This window comes from Schistocerca gregaria, chromosome 9 (assembly GCF_023897955.1).
Source record: "Schistocerca gregaria isolate iqSchGreg1 chromosome 9, iqSchGreg1.2, whole genome shotgun sequence".
In the NCBI taxonomy this organism is placed as follows: Eukaryota; Metazoa; Arthropoda; class Insecta; order Orthoptera; family Acrididae; genus Schistocerca; species Schistocerca gregaria.
Genome location: NC_064928.1, coordinates 160,255,252 through 160,270,293, shown reverse-complemented (window position 1 = coordinate 160,270,293; position 15,042 = coordinate 160,255,252). Strand labels below are relative to the sequence as shown.

The following is a 15,042-nucleotide window of genomic DNA, read 5'->3' as shown; positions in this document are numbered from 1 at the left end:
TTGCCCAGCTTCAAGTATTCAAGAATTCTTGTGTGGCTACAGGGAATAAAAAATGTTATTACTATTGGTTTGGATTGAATCATGGGTGGATGAAACTGACCTTCCTTAAAATCAGTTCCACACATCATTCTTTTAAAAAAATTGATGGAAGGGAACATGAGGATGAGAGGTGAGTGCTGGCATAATTCACATCAGCTTCCCACCGACAAACCCAGCTGAATACACCCACAGAAAACAATTGTCTACACCTATACCTACATCTATATTCTGCAAACCACTGTGAGGTGCATGGCATAGGGTATGTGCCAATGTATTTCTTCCCATTCCATGCACATATGGAGTGTGGGAAGAATGACTGCATGCCTCTTACCTTCAAGATTTATTTGTTCATTATACAAAGGGGACTGTAGTACACTATGCACATAAATTAAGGATAATGCTGATACATAGTGAAACAATGCTCTGGTGGGTGGTTTGCGGGTTTAAATCAGCTCGGGGTATGACCACGCGGTGTGTTTGACCTGCGGTTGCACGGAGGTGCTGGCAGCAGTCAACATACGCAGAGTTGTGTTGGTGCATGTCAGAGTACGGTGCAGCGAGTAAGTGTGCAGACATTTTCAGACGTGCTAATGGTGACTGTGTGTCAAAAATGGCTGAAAGAACACATACTGATGACGTTATGAGGGGTAGAATACTAGGGCCACTGGAGGCTGGTCAAACACAGCAGGTCGTAGCACAGACCCTCCGTGTGCCACAAAGTGTGATCTCAAGATTATGGCAACGATTCCAGCAGACAGGAAATGTGCCCAAGCACTACAGTATGGGACGTCCACAGTGTACAACACCACCAGAAGACCGATATCTCATCATCAGTGCCCACAGACGGCCATGGAGTACTGCAGGTAGCCGTGCTCTGGACCTACTGCAGCCACTGGGACGGTTGTCCCCAGACACACAGTCTACAGACGACTGAACAGACATGGTTTATTCACACATAGACCTGCAAGGTGCATTCCACTGACCCTCGTCACAGGAGAGCCCATAAAGCCTGGTGTCAAGAACACAGTACATGGTCATTGGAAAAGTGATCCCAGGCTATGTTCACAGTTGAGTCCAGGTATAGTCTGAACAGTGATTCTCACCGGGTTTTCATCTGGCATGAACCAAGAACCAGATACCAACCCCTTAATGTCATTGAAAGGGGCCTGTATGGAGGTCGTTGTTTGATGGTGTGGGTGGAATTATGATTGATTGCACGTACACCCCTGCATGTTTTTGACAGAGGAACTGTAACAGGTCAGGTGTATCGAGATGTCATTTTGCACCAGTATGTCTGCCTTTTCAGGGGTTGAGTGGGTCCCACGTTCCTCCTGATGAATGATAACACACGGCTCCACCGAGCTGCCATCGTGGAGGAGTATCTTGAAACAAGATATCAGACAAATGGAGTGGCCTGCCTGTTCTCCTGACCTAAACCCCATCAAGCACGTCTGAGATGCTCTCGGTCGACGTATCGCTGCACGTCTTCAAACCCCCATGACACTTGAGGAGCTCCGACAGGCACTGGTGCAGGAATGGGAGGCTATACCCCAGCAGCTTCTCTACGACCAGATCCAGAGTATGCCAACCCGTTGTGAGGTTTATGTATGTGTGGATGGTGATCGTATCCCATATTGATGTCAGGGTACATGCACAGGAAACTGGCGTTTTGTAGCACATGCGTTTCAGGACGGTTTCTTCAACTTATCACCAATACTGTGGACTTACAGATCTGTGTCGTGTGTTCCTATGTGCCTATGCTGTTAGTGCCAGTTTGGTGTCGTGCCACGTTGTGTGGCACCACATTATGCAATTATCCTTAATTTATGAGTGTATATTCCTAGAGTCATCATTGAAAGCTGGTTTTTGAATCTTTTTTGTAGACTTTCTCAGGATAGCTTATGTCTATCTTCAAGACTTTCCGTTCAGTTCCTTCAGTATCTCTGTGACACACTTGCCACAGATCAAACAAACCTGTGACCATTTGTACTGCCCTTCTCTGTATACATTCAATATTCCCTGCTAGTCCTGTCTGGTACAGGTCCCCCACACTTGAGAAATATTCACTACCAGCCACCTGTATCATTTGTAAGTAGTCTCTTTTGTAGACTGAATGCTCTTCCTCAGTATTATACCAAGAAACCAAAGTCTACTACCTGCTTTACCCAGAACTGAGCCTATGTGTTCATTGCATTTCATATCTCCACAATGTGTTACATCCAGTTATTTGCATGAGTCGGCCAATTGCAACATTGATTCACTGATATTATAGTCATAGGATATTACTTGTTTTCGTTTGATGAAATTCACAGTTTTACATTTCTGAACATTTAAAGCAAGTTGCCAATATTTGCACCACTTCGAAATCTTATCACGATCTGACTAAATATAGTATGCAACTTCCTTCAGATAGTACTCCATCACAGATAATTGTAACACCTGCAAAAAGTCGCAGGTTACTATTAACACTGTCTGCGAGGCCACTGATACACAACATGAACATCAAGGGTCCCAAGGCACTTCCCTGTGGCACATCTTTAGTTACTTCTACATCTGACAATGACTCTCTGTCTGCTGTGTCCTCCTACCAAAATGTCCTCCTCCAGTCATAAATTTCACTTAGTACCCCATATGATCATCCTTTTGACAATAAATGTTAGTGCGGTACTCAGTCAAATGCTTTTCAGAAACCAAGAAATACTGCTTCTAACTGACTGCCTTGATCCAAAGCTTTCAGTACATTATATGAGAAAAAGTGCAAGTTGATTTTCACATGATTGATATTTTCAGTGCTGGTTGGCATTAAGGAGGTCATTCTGCTCAATATGCCTCATTATGTTTGAGCTCAGAATATGATCTAAAAGTCTACAACAAATTGATGTCAAGGATACTGGACAATAGTTTAGGGATCACTTCTACTACCCTTCTTACAGACAGGTGTGACCTGTGCTTTTTTCCATGAACTAAGCACTGTTTGTTTGTTCAAGGGATCTATGTTGGATTATAGCTAGAAGAGGGGATACTTGGGTACAAATTCAGTATAGAACCTGATAGGGACCCAATTGTGCCTGGAGCTTTGTTCAATTTCAACAATTTCAGCTGTTTCTCAACGCCACTGACACTAATTCTTATTTGATTCATCTTTGCAATGGTATGAGGATCAAATTGGGGCAATTCTCTTGGATTTTTCTTTGCAAAAGAACATTTGAAACAGAGTAAAGCATTTCAGCTTTTGCTTTGCTACCCTCAATTTCAGTTCCTGTTTCACTGGATAGGGACTGGGAATTAACTTTGGTGCCATTTCATCCTTTACATAGGCCTACAACCAGAATCTCTTTCGGTTAATTTGAAATACCATTTTGACAAGATTCTGTTACAGTAGTCACTGAAGACACCACATATTGCTCCCTTGACAGTCAAATGTGTTTCATTCAGCATCTCTCTGTAAATAGCCCTACAGCTTAGTTTCACATGTTTTACGCAGTAATCTCTATTTCTTTAGAAATTTTCTTACAGTGACTGTATACCATGGAGGGTCCCTACCATTACGAACAGTTCTATTGTGTACATATCTGTCCACTCACTATTCTTTTAAACTTAAGCCATAGTTTTTCTTCATGCTCCTGCACTGTGCTGAAAGTTTTAAGTCTCTCATTGAAATACAACACTATCTATTTTTTTTTATCTAGTTTACTGAACTTACAAATCTTTCTGGTTGTTTAGTTGTATTAACTGAACATTCATATCTTTCTTTTTGTTGCACTTTTTCACAATTCTAAGAGAACACAAATTACAGTTTCAAGACAAAGACCTTTTATTTCATATTTCTGTGGTGCATACTTCTAGGAGGATACCCAGTTACCCTGCACATAAATGTGAACCAGGAAGAGGCGCCAAAACAAATTGATGAGAAAAGGGCTTTATAACACAATTTGGCTAAAGGAATGGATACATTCATAGGACACATCCTGAGACATAAAGAATAACTGATGCATAGCGTACCGGTAGCCCCATGTCTAGTTTAGGTTGAAAGGTCACTGACACAAGTTGACAAAGCACAATTGCAGGCTTCATTAACCCAAACTGTCTGTCTCTATAGTCTTAAATTTGTGATTATCGTTCACAGACATCACAACTCCTTCCTTTTCCACATTGCTTTTGCAGTAGGAAGCTGCTATTTTAACAACATTCAGCATTTTTATCCACGTCCATACTCTCCAATCCACCATGAAGTAAGTGGCAGAGGGTAGCCTACGTCCCATTGTAAAAGTTGTAAATGTTTCTTCCCATTCCATTCCCGTATTGTATGAGGAGTGGATGATGTCTGAGTAGTTGTCGCGTGATAACATGAGGTGTTCATTGCAGTGAGATAGGTTAAAAACTAATGGGAGAGGGAATAGGTTGGTAAAGGGATACGGTGTTACAGTGGTTGTTGATAGGCTGATGATTTGACAATGGAGAAGGCTCATCTCTAATTATGCCGATGAAGTATAGTTGTTGAAAGATTTGGTGAAAAATGGTTTTGAAGGTACGTGGTGATCAGAAGCAATGCCTGTGACAAGATCTCGGTACCGCTATACAGTGCAGACTGCAGCTAACGATGACGCCATAGGAGACAAGAAGCGACGACTGAACGGATGACACGTGCAATGGCGGCGGTGGCACAAAAACGAAACAGAAAAATTGGGAACGCAAAAACTTTACCCAAACAATGAAAGCAATCTGAGAGCAGTTAGGTTAACCACTCCTAGAGAAATAATAGGGGCTCCAACCCTCCGATGGGAGGAGTTATCTGAATTATTCTGGATTCACAGGGTACACATGCAGATGCAGAGTTTTGTTCGTAATTTGGGCTACCAGTTGAGAAAATACATGTAAGTTATCTCAGGACGAAACCATTAACACAGTAAGCTACGTAAAAACGATGCATTTCTTCCAAATAGCGCAAACAGTAAACCGACAACGTGAAAGATAATGCACTCATTTGGCCTCAACGTTACAAATTAGCGTTGGGAAGGTCCATAGGTTTCAATGTGCGTATTTCCTTTCAAAAATTTCGAAATGAATTTAAAGTTTTATTCTCTAGTGAAGCCGATGCGACCCCACAGACAAAGAAACACTAACATGAACATATAGAAATGACTTTTCTGTCACGATATTCACAGTAGTTACCTCACGTTTAGTGAATTTCTTTATTTTCCTATCTGAGCAGTACTAAAATTCCTTCTGCTGACGATATCTCAGTATACAGCTAATTTTAAATTCTTGAGCGTCGGGCCGGAGTTAGTATCTACCGTCTTACAATTGCACGCGTTGCTAATAGTTTTGCCGTGGTTGGTAAGCCTGGTCACTGAAAAGTACAGCGAACAACTGGATGCAAACGGGAGTTGTGGTTATTGTTGTGGTTAATGTGCAATGTTTTGGTTGGCGTTTATTATTGCGGATTTGGTATTGTGGGAGTTTTACAGAACAGTTATTTCTAAAGAACTTGCGCAAGAACAAGCCACATTTACCTAAGTTTATTGGGTCAACGAACTCTGATGCTGCGTCGGTCGTCAGGTTGAGGTAAGTTTCATAGCACATAATATAAGGAACCTGCCCGGGACAGGCCACATTTGTCTAAATTTAGTATGCCAGCCTACTCTAGCGTTGTGTCAGCCGTCAGTTTGAGGTAAGATTCATATAAGAAACATGATATTAAATACAGTATAGCTTTCGGCATCAATTTCGAAGCTAAACTAATTGTTAAAGTGTGCAGTGCAACCACCCTATCATTAATGTGGAACCACAGTGTATTCAATGAAAATCAACACGATACCGGTGTCTGCATTCGCTGCATAGGTAACGCGCTTAAGGTTGCAAAACAGCTGCGAGGTAAATTCAGAAACCGAAGTACTGGATACTAGCCAAGAAATGGTGGAAAGCCGGGAGGACCTAACTCGTTGGCAACAACACAGAGTACAATTTCTCATCCAGCCTTTTGTTTTAAATAAAACATGTAATTTACTCGTGTAGTGTTCATAAGACATATCATGTTAATCCTCCCCAATAGTGTGTCAACAGCAACAAGCAGCTCATTGATAGTTTTGATTGCTTTTGAACTTACTGAGGCACCTTCGTGGTTCGTGAATCTGTGATCGAGCAGTCTTGATTCTATAATGTTAAACTGTTCACTTTGTCGTCAGTGTGTTCTAATTTGTAATCGTGTTACTCTTCAGGCTGCATGTATATATTGACCAGGTGCTGAACATCTCAGTGCATAATAGGGGCACCAGTTGTATTATTTTTACAACACTAAACATTTCACATTTACACTTATAACTAATTCGTATTACTCATTCCTAAACTCGAAACTAATTATCTGCATTTCCGTAGTATTGGGCATTTGTGAACTAGGTTAATTATTCACTTATTTACCTTACTGACTTTGATTGTGTGCCAGATTTTTTATTTTATTCAGCATGCGATTTAATGGTATTACGCACAAATGCCTTTATTTACTTTGAACTGCAGATAATAGTTGTCAGTCGTAATAAGTGTAGATTTTTTTTTTTTAATACGTTCATGGCCCTTACGTTGTTTTCAACATCGATTTTACTGTGCTTCAAAATCGTCATAACTATACGCAATGTCGATGTTGTAATTATCGTTGATCATCTTACGTATCTAGGTCAAATCTGCACCGTAATTAGAAAACATATATGTTAGACACTGTGATTCTTAGTTTTCCCGGCGTACTGAATATTGGATGAGGTTTCGGGATTGAAGCCGGATAATGTTGACTTCTTGTCACAGTATTTTTGTTGGAAGATATTCACGTGAAGATGGCTGGACTATTGCCAAGGAGTCAACATGTTCCGGCTGCAATCCCAATCCCAAAACCTCATCGAATGTTAGAATGTGTCTGCACCCTATCACCCAAATTTAGAACTTCCTTGTATTAATCTGCAAACAAATGACCTCAATGTTGCCGAGGATCTTAAAATCTCACATTCCTTCCTAAATTGTAGCACCACAAAGAACGGTGAAAATATTACGATTATTTAACAGGGCATTCAAAAGTTATATTGCGCATCTAAGCGGCAAACTTACTTTATTTCGATTATGTATTGCAGAAAAGTATAGCATCAAATTGTTGTCTGGTAGTGGCAACTTTTTTGCTGCTGCAGCACTGAGGCGTCTGTGCTATACGTGGACCCAAAATAGCCGTAAATGTGTTATTTGATTTAAATTAGTAATAGTTCATAACATGTCATTGACAGGATACGAGATACTTCGCGCAGTTAGGTGTATTGAGAGTAGTCCTACAAGACACGGCTAGAAAGCAGTGACTTACGACAGCCAATTAGTCCTTATTGCAGGCTGTAGTTATATTCATGGAATGACAGGAATACATTTGCAGGTATCATTGTCTTATCATTTATCTAGGATTTTAAATTTAAAGTCCAGACTTTCCGTTTCATGTCCATGACTGATCTATCAACTGGTTATACAGAGACATTAAGAAAAAGAGTGAATGTTTGTGCCACAGAACGCAAACTAAACCGTCCTAGAGTAATAAATACGGTAGCTGAACACGTTGACAACTTCACAGAAACATTACGCTGATTCAAATAATACATTTGTACAGGTAGCAGAAAGAGACATTAATCTTATACGAAGTGAAGCACTAGGGGTGCTGCACTAAAAATTTCAGAAATATAATAAAAAAGTCAGTTCAGTTGTTCTGCGCCGGCCGCGGTGGTCTAGTGGTTCTAGGCGCTCAGTCCGGAACCGCGCGACTGCTACGGTCGCAGGTTCGAATCCTGCCTCGGGCATAGATGTGTGTGATGTCCTTAGGTTAGTTAGGTTTAAGTAGTTCTAAGTTCTAGGGGACTTATGACCACAGCAGTTGAGTCCCATAGTGCTCAGAGCCCTTTTTTTCCAGTTGTTCTGGAAAAAAAAAAAAAACTGTGGGAAATGTCTTTACGGTCGCTCCCATCAGTCACAGCGTTGAGTGTTGCCATCAGTTTGGCAGCGGATACTACTTCCACACGGGTAGCTATAGCATCACATGGATATTTCCCATTGTCCGACTATACTCCGCTCATCATAAGAATAAACCTCATGTAAACGTTACTCTATGCATTCTACCGCGTTTGCTGAGACCTCATTGGATTTCGTTTCACGTGGAGCGGAAGCCAAGCTGTCTCAAGTAAGCACAAAATGAGGATACTTCTTAGGCTGTCCGTTACGCGTGCATCGACTCAGCGATGATACGGGACAACAGCTTTACCGGCGCATTTAACTTGGACAGCGCTAGCCGGGCAAGTGATTCACCTAACCTGCAATGATGTGAACAGCTGCAGTAAAGACGCGAAAAGAGACGAACCGAGAAACAATATAGCTTTAAATGGCATTTAATTGTCAAACAGAAAGAAATAATACGTGGCAAAACAGGCGTTACGCTTAGCTGACCGGAACGGAAAACATAACATGCTGTCGATCATAGTTAACATAGTATAGTAACTAAAAGCAAGAGTGATGAAAATTTCTGATTTTAACAAATTTTTCTAAGTGAGCTATGTATGGCGTAAAACCGCACTACAGATTTCCCATGTAGTTAAATATTGAAGCCACTGAAGGTACTAGGAGTCAGCCGTCTGGTAATCTCATAAATCATTCCATATCGGACTCCGATGAATAGGGTACATTTCAGTACAGCTACGTTGATAACGAGGCAATCAGCAACTGCCACTAAAAAAAAATCCACATTTCCTCCTCTTTCATGATGTGCTGATCTGCATGTCATCGTTCGGCAGTTTCGCGCATTAGTTCCAGTACGTTTGGCAGCTTAAGTGTCTTGTTATTTCTCGCGACAAATTCCTTAATTTGGCTCCAGATCAATTCTGTTGGGTTCAGATTGTAGTGTTACGGCGACAACTGTAAAAATGCAGTATTTGTGCAGTGTGCTCGACTCCGCGAAAATTGTTTCCATGTTTCTACGACGCGTATCACTTTGCCTCGTGTGAGACCACATCTGTCGAAGAACAATATGCATATTCAGATAAAGAGTATTTGATTCTTCATTTTACTACAAAAAAATTAATTGTGTAATGGTTTCTTAACTTCAACAATCGTTAATAATGTTTCATAAAATATCGATAATTAAGAATGTATGTTTGCAATGAAACCAGAATTTCGCGTGCGATATCATCATCATCATCATTTAAGACTGATTATGCCTTTCAGCGTTCAGTCTGGAGCATAGCCCCCTTATAAAATTCCTCCATGATCCCCTATTCAGTGCTAACATTGGTGCCTCTCCTGATGTTAAACCTATTACTTCAAAATCATTCTTAACCGAATCCAGATACCTTCTCCTTGGTCTGCCCCGACTCCTCTTACCCTCTACTGCTGAACCCATGAGTCTCTTCGGTAACCTTGCTTCTCCCATGCGTGTAACATGATCCCACCATCTAAGCCTGTTCATCCTGACTGCTACATCTATAGAGTTCATTCCCAGTTTTTATTTGATTTCCTCATTGTGGACACCCTCCTGCCATTGTTCCCATCTGCTAGTACCTGCAATCATCCTAGCTACTTTCATATCCGTAACCTCAACCTTGTTGATAAGGTAACCTGAATCCACCCAGCTTTCGCTCCCATACAACAAAGTTGGTCGAAAGATTGAACGGTGCACAGATAACTTAGTCTTGGCACTGACTTCCTTCTTGCAAAAGAGAGTAGATCGTAGCTGAGCGCTCACTGCATTAGCTTTGCTACACCTCGCTTCCAGTTCTTTCACTATGTTGCCATCCTGTGAGAATATGCATCCTAAGTACTTGAAACTGTCCACCTGTTCTAACTTTGTTCCTCCTATTTGGCACTCAATCCGTTTATATTTCTTTCCCACTGACATTCCTTTCGTTTTGGAGATGCTAATCTTCATACCATAGTCCTTACATTTCAGATCTAGCTCTGAAATATTACTTCGCAAACTTTCAATCGAATCTGACATCACAACTAAGTCATCCGCATATCATCGCGTGCGATATGTAATTATGAAATAGAAAACATGGATTTTACTTCAAAAATGATGGTTAAGTGAGTTAACATATATTTCATGAATTTCATATTTAAATGTTATAGGTATTCAAACCGAATAAACAAAACTTATAGATCATTACGAGTTTCGAACCGCAGCCCGCCAGCATATACGAATATCACTCTATGAAGCTACCAGTTATGCCGCTTAAAAACGTCAGCGCTTATCTTTCTCTGCAATCTTGTGAAAAACATAAAGAACACATTGTTTCTTGCCGTTAACGGTGTTCGGCGCACGTGTTTCAGTACGAAGCGGGAAGTAGTGTCATTATTTTCACAGTACCCATGAACAGCGAGACAATCAGAGCAGAAGTAGCGTTTACAGAGACTGTGACTGTACGGGATTTTTTTTAAGTATAAATTTCACAGCTGAAGTATGATTAAGAAACACGTTGATGGCGTTAACACATCAGCATGTCTTTGAAAGGTTCTTTCACAGTGACGCAGTAATAAGATATCCAATACATAAAGTTGGACCTACTTCCATGAACGGAACAGCATCTGTGTACGAGAGCTACGGCTGACCATCATCGCGTTTGTGTGTATTTACAATAGGTTTAGTCTTATGATGGACGAAGTATATTTCCAGTCAGCCATGAATATTTCCACTCTGTGCGCGTCGTCGTACACGGAGGAGGGTTCATTATATTCTATAAATCGGAAATAATCATGGATAAACTTAACTGTATTATGTATTCAAAAACACTCGGTGTTACATAAGTTATACATAAGTTATACATGATGTGGTTATTTTGAAAAAAAAGTTTAAAATAATATAAAATTATGACAATGTGAGGTTTTAGTTTTGTGTCTCGCTGTCAGTTTTAACCGGGAACCTGTAAACAGTACGAACGTAGACACTTTTTCCGGCATCTACCGATCAGAACCAGTATGGTAGGACATTGAAACAATATACAGATTGTCTTCTTATACTGAACACTAATTTACGCATTTCACACCCTCTCCCCGCTGACACTGACGACCAGTGGCAATCGCTTTACTATTACTGCAAGATTTAGTGAAACTGTCATTATTTGCGATTGACAAGCGAAATGGAAGTAGGATACATAAATAAGACTTACTGCTGGTCGTAGAATCAGATCAGAATGTGGATCAGGTACTCCTCAGACAAGAATATTGCTGTCTTTGATAGCATTTGCGGACTAGAACTTCCCACTTTATAGTCTTCAACGCTTTGGTCCTATGGAGCAGTTTAAAGAGCCGTGTCACCACATGAGACAGAATTACTGGTGTGTGTAATCACTATTTTCTTAGATTCCTCAAACTTTAGAGTACAGTAATTAATACCTTTACAGCTAAATATTTGTGTAAGTTTTCAAAAACTTTTCTACAACGTTACTACTTACACGTGATGTTTTTACCACGTGCTCTAACGTCAGAAACATGAAATTCCCTACCAAGGTTAACTGGAAAGAAACGCTCATATTTCCCTTTTTTCGTAATCATTAATATTGAACTAAAATTCTACCACTTATTGGAAAGCTCAATTGGGAGCATGCCTCAAAGTTTGGAGTACATTTTATTGTGTTTCCATTGTGATGCAGGAAGGCTTCGAAGTTTAAAAATTTATCTAGTAACCCCAAAAGACGGTAGCACTTTTCTACACACCGACTTTGAAATAACTGGACCCAGTACAAGTTTGTTCGAACAGTTTGAAATTTGTTATACAGTGTGAGTCACTAACTATTGCCACCAAGAATAACTCCGGAAGTATGATAGGAGCTGAAAAAGTTGCATGGGGCAAAGGGGGCCATAATATGACGTTGGTTTTTTGTTACTTGATGGAGTCACTTCAGAGATATGAAGGTCAACTTTGTTTTTATAAATGGGATGCTATAGTTTGGTACCTATTTTCTGATAGCGACTATCGAGACGAATCCAATGATGTGTAACAGTTGGGTCGTTAACAGCACGTTGCAGGACATCCAAGATATGCTCAATAATGTTCATATGTGGAGAATTTGGTGGCCAGATGAAGAGTTTAGACGCACAAGAGTGTTTTTGGAACCACCCTATAGTGCAAAGTCTTGTGTGGTGCAGTCATCAAGGGTACGCGACTGGGTCTTCGGCTCCGAAAGCTCATATGGATGATGTTTCGCTGAATTGTTCGCCCACTAACACCTATTGATGGCCCAGCATTGAAATCTGCAGCAATTTGCGGAAGAGTTGCATTTCTGTCACGTTGAACAATTCTCTTCAATCGTCATTGGTCCCATTCTTGCATGATCTTTTTCCGGCCGCAGCGATGTCGGAGATTTGGTGTTTTACCTGCTTCCTGCACGGTACACACGTGGAATGGTCGTATGGGAAAAATCCCCACGTCATCGCTACCTCGGAGATGCTGTGTCCCATCGCTCGTGCGCCGACTATAACGCCACGTTCAAATTCACTTAAATTTTGATAATCTGCCATTGTAGTAGCAGTAACCGATTTAGCATCTTATATAGGCGTTGCCGATCGCAGCGCCGTATTCTGCCTGTTTAAAAATTAAATTATGACTGACTGCGTGCTCCGACGATAGAATTCTATTTAATGAGGTCGGGTGTAAAGCTACAGTTGTATTCAACATGCTGCCCCTTTCCTTGTGAGCAATCGCTGACGCATATGAACACAAGCGCAGGCACAAAAATTGTAGAATGAACGCGCGTTGGGTATTAGAATTTACACGTTGCTCATTGTTCAAGCAGTCTGGTATGTATCTATTTCTTTGCTCCGCAATTTGTGCTGCGTTTATTGTGACGAGAAAGGCCAGAAAAGAAAACACAATGTGGCTACGTGTAAAACTGTATCAAAATAACAGAAATACGACACACGAAAATTGATGGCAACGTGTTGTTGCCAAATTTCAGATGTAATTGACTGCGATTACTCCTTAGAGAACTGCAATGATAAGGCTGGCCATAACAATTCGCTTGCTAACAACCGGCGACTTATAAGGGTGTTCGGAAATTTCCGTTACAAACTTCTAGGACTTGTAGAGAGGAGTGAGTATATAATATTTTGAATAGGAACTCATGTCTCAGTGCAGATGTGTCACGCGTCTGTTGAGAGAAAAAGAGAAGTTGCATGTCCTGGTACGCAGTAGGGTAGACAAATTGACGTGCACTACGTCACACAGTCACCTGATCTAATGCATTAGTGCTGTTCTGTACTTCAGTACGCTGGGCCCTTTTATGTTTTGGAATAATGTAAACACGTAATGTTTAAGTGTTAATAATACACTTAAGTGATAAATGGCTGTTTCGTTATGTTTCTCTTTGAATTAATAACTAATAATTGTACTGCGTTGCACCTAAATCAGTTCTTCAGGCAAAAGTGGATGAGTCAAACATCTGAATGGAACCATTGTACCGACATTGGTTTCTGTTCAAAACTTCCCTGTATACAAGGTGGAGCTATTTAATACGTTTCTCGAAATAAAGCTTCTCGGTGATTATTCCTGGAATAGAAATACTTACGTAAGGCGCCTAGTAGTTCTGTAAAGTTATTTCATTGGTATTTTATAAAAAGTTGTTTAATTATTAACGTCCTCGTACCCTTCAAATGCGGTATCGCCACGGACCCCAGTCTCCACTAGAACGTATGCCCTTACGCACGGCCTACATTTAGAGGAAATAACGCATACACAAATGCACATGCGTAGTTGAGCTGTTGGAAACGAATGCGTACGCGCAACGTCGAACAGAAAAAGGCATCGTTTGGACGCATCTTAAACGACAACATATTAGAAAGAAATAAGATCCTCCTGTGTCTTGCTATGGTCACAACAGTCTTTGCTTTTAACAGAGAGGTCGTGCTACTGTGAAATGCGGTAGCGTATTTGTAGTTAATTACCCCTAAATGATCATTTTTTGAGTGGTTTTATTACAGCTTTACACTTTTGCATGTTGAAAGATATCGTATGTTTGAATTTCACTTATACTCCCGGAGGAGTGTGCAAAAATTGCCGTAGCGGACGGTATTTCACGTCCACTAGGCGGGGTATTGGTAAAAGTTTTCAACTAGCAATAATCGCACCTCGGATAAACCTCATTGGTTACGATATTGCCACTGCGCAAAGGTAACCGAAGTATGCTGCTGTCCACTACTTATGACCTAAGGCAATACCGATTTTTGACGAGTATAATATTCAGAAATTTGTTGGAAATAAGCAACGAGGATTATAAAACCATCTCAGCTCGTAAGCTTTTGGAAAAAAATCGTTTTTCATTTACTAAAATGAAATTTTAGTTCGTAAACAATAAGCTATAAGGGAATGAATAGAGCCCAATGTTGCAGAGTTGTGTCCTGCCATCTGGTATACAAACAGCAGTGTTGCAGTCGTGATTCAGTGAAAATACGGAAGAGGCGCTTGCGTCATTTCCCGGCATTCAACGGGTTTAGAAAACTATCGTCTGCTGGAATGCATGAATATCTTGTATTTAAAATTAATAAGTTATTGATGGTGTGTGGAATTATGACAAAGATCGTTATAGTCAGTGGTGCGTCTGGGCTTACAGTATCATGCTGTTAAGTTGCTCCCAGTAACTAATGTATTGGCTGGTTCATTTGAGGTTAGGGCGCTCACACCGAAGTTATTAGCGCCCAATTAATTTAGCATCGGACACATGTTTCCCGATGTATTATCGCTACTCTCGCACCTTATGTGATTAGTGTAGGAAGCTGCTGTAGTAAATTAAGTCACTGCGAATATATTCATTTTCAGCCGCAATAGTGTTAATTATGTTGGTATCATGGATTGCATCCCAGTATACACATTCGTATCCCGAGTTATCCCCATTTTTCTTATGGACACAAATGTAATTAAATCCTTGACGAACATAATCTGCAGAAAACACTGGTAATGTAAAGGTTGATAACAGTTGTCCAGAGTAATAGGGCATAATAAACTGTGGA

The 15,042-nt window shown here is 40.6% G+C and overlaps 1 non-coding gene across 1 annotated transcript; it reads right to left on the bottom strand.

Annotated features, from left to right (window-relative positions):
- Positions 1-14,067: 14,067 nt before the first annotated feature.
- LOC126292378 (U4 spliceosomal RNA) lies at positions 14,068-14,208 on the bottom strand. The gene has a single exon (XR_007552114.1). It is a non-coding gene; the product is annotated as a U4 spliceosomal RNA (small nuclear RNA).
- Positions 14,209-15,042: the final 834 nt, after the last annotated feature.